Genomic DNA, 2827 nt, shown 5'->3' with positions numbered 1-2827 from the left:
GAAATTTGTAATGGATCCAAATAATTTATTATTAATTCTAAATATAATGAATAATTTGCAAGCTGCAGAAATTGTAAACCATCCGCGACAACATTAATTAAACCATTTAAAGTTTCAGCAATATCTGACCACTGTTTTTGGGCCTTTTTGTGAGTGAAAGTAGAAGAAAACTTTCATTTTAAAAAGTTCTTCGTTGTTTCTAAGCATATTAATTTCTTTTTTGCGCTTTCGACGTGAACGAACGCTTCATCATAATTATAATAATATTAAATTTTTTGTGTTTTCAAATATACTTCTATTCAAATTGAAGTTATATTAAATTACTACGAATATCATGGAGATGTCTAGTCTCCCTGACGAATATAATGACATTTACAAAACAAACTTCAAAATCAAATCAAGTGACTAAACATCAGGGTCGCCAATAATGGCACTGAAATATTGAAGAAAACTCTGCCCGCTGATTGGTCAGTTGCAAATATATCCTCGACATACGGCATAAATTAAATTCTCTAGAGAATTGGATTCCTTCAACGTTCAAAAATAAGTATTTAAGTTTTTAAGAGAAATTTGTCAGGTGAATTTTTTCTCTGGAGAATCAGTTCTCCTGTTTTCAAAAATCAAGCCCCTTGGCGTTTAATTTGTGACTAATGGGGTTAGAGACACCTCTGCCTCCAGGAGTCTATGCTCTAAGATTGTAACTCGTAACTCGTAACCCACACATAGGCAACTTTACTGGTAAGAGATTAAAAATTAACCCGACTACTTGACTCCAGAGCCCGAGAGGACAGCGATATGTGTCTGTCCTTTTTTAGAAAGAGACAAAATAACTTTCTGTTGTCTCTGGGGGGCTTTCGTTTTGGCAAAAATAGTACCTATTAGCTACTAATATCAGTTCAGAGTAACTCTATACTCGACGGCCGAAATTATAAAGAGTGACTAATACATAATATAAAAACACTATTACCATAATGCGTATAAAATATAAAATGATTTCTATACGGTTCAATATTATTTAACTTTGTGCCGCTCGCCATGCACATCGGTAGAATCTATAATCGTGTATAGATTGAGTTACACTGAACGTCGATCTATATTTTATCTCTGTCTTTTGCACTTGGTAGGAAATAGGGAAATGCTTTTTTAGTGGTTGTAAACGGACTATAATTTTGGCTGTCGAGTATAAGTTGCTATTAGCAACTGATAGCTACTATTTTTGCCAAATCGAAAGGCCCTCTGTTAGCATTAATTTTGAAATTTAACAGCTGACGCCGGAACTTCATACGTTACAATATAATTTTAGAATTTTCAGAAAATGTAATAATGTGAATGAAGAAATTATATGTGAAATATTGCCAATGATATCAATTTACAAATGAACTACATGGTGATTTACAAACAGTGACAAAAAATGAAATCTCGAATTCTTTAGTGAATTCTAAGGTAGGTCTTTCATATAAAGTTTTTGTCTAGGTCGGTTCACTAAAACAATCCAGTGTTAAATTAATATTTTTAATTTTTTATAACATTTTAGAAACTAATGAGTGAAATAATTTGAAATTATAATCACATGAATGTATGTAAATATTGTACAAAATCGGAAGCATTTTCTTAAAAAACAATGTGGCTGAGATACAGGGCATTATTATGATATTTTCGGATTCTCCTTACAATTTTCTACAAATCACCACCGCTTTATGTTTTTCGAAAAAAAAACATTTTCGTTGAACTGAAAACATTGTTTAAATTACAATAGAAACACTTTTGTTAATCTATTATTTAATCGAATAAAGAACATCTCATAGATGATTTTATTTGAGTAAATGCTCAAAAATACCTCAATTTGCGCAAACACAACCTACTAATGTAACGATTAAACAGCATTGTATTCAAATATCGAAGTGTGTCTTCAGTTTATTTTTTAAGTTTTACTCAGGAAATCAGGCTTTTTTGGAAAAATATAAAAGAATAGTAATTTGTAGAAAATTGGAAGAGGAATGCGAAAATATCATGATTGTTACAATAAAGCAGCGGCATACTTTTTTATTTAGACAAATATTCCAGCAATACCCTGCAGCATTTATTTTTTAATTTTTATTATTTGTAAAAAATTTAAATATTTTTTAAATTTTAATACCCTGTATTTTTTTAACGAAACTTCCTAGATAAAAGCTTTATACGAAAGAGCCCTCTTAAAATTCATTAAAGAATACGAGGTTTCATTTTTGGTCAGTGTTTGCGAATCACCTTACGAGTATAATGAGAAGTTATCGTATGCCCCTTTACACCCAATGAACTTATCTTATACCCCCCGTATGTGCAATAATTAAGCTTGAAAGTGTTTCTTACTCCAAACACCGATGGCGTATTTAATGCATTTCTTCATTGAGTTGCCTATCTATTTCTTACATAGTATATCTTATCTATGTCGTAACCACAGAACATCCCTAACTACTCGTAGAGTAGTTTCAAAATCTCATGAGCCGGGAAATGCGCGAAAAGCGTGGCATATCCGCATAATTCTTCTAATAAGCACGTTGTAAAAACATTGACTCAGAATTAGACCACGTGCCACATTACAACCAGAAATTAAGTAAGGCCAGGGAGACTAGTCTCCATGAGTAAGGCCGGTGTCCCATGCATCCGAATTCCGATGTACGATATCCGAAAATATTTTAATTCAAACGAATGATAATATTATAATTCACATGCATCCGAAATTAATCTCATAGAAATCAAGTATAGAACCATGGAATTTATTACAAAATGAAGGTGAAACATTTTCAAATGACAACCATAGGTATATATTATAGAAAATATACGTAGT

The sequence above is a fragment of the Anoplophora glabripennis genome, unplaced genomic scaffold (genome assembly GCF_000390285.2).
Source record: "Anoplophora glabripennis isolate ALB-LARVAE unplaced genomic scaffold, Agla_2.0 scaffold293, whole genome shotgun sequence".
NCBI classification, from domain to species: Eukaryota; Metazoa; Arthropoda; class Insecta; order Coleoptera; family Cerambycidae; genus Anoplophora; species Anoplophora glabripennis.
Note: the sequence above shows the minus strand (reverse complement) of the source record.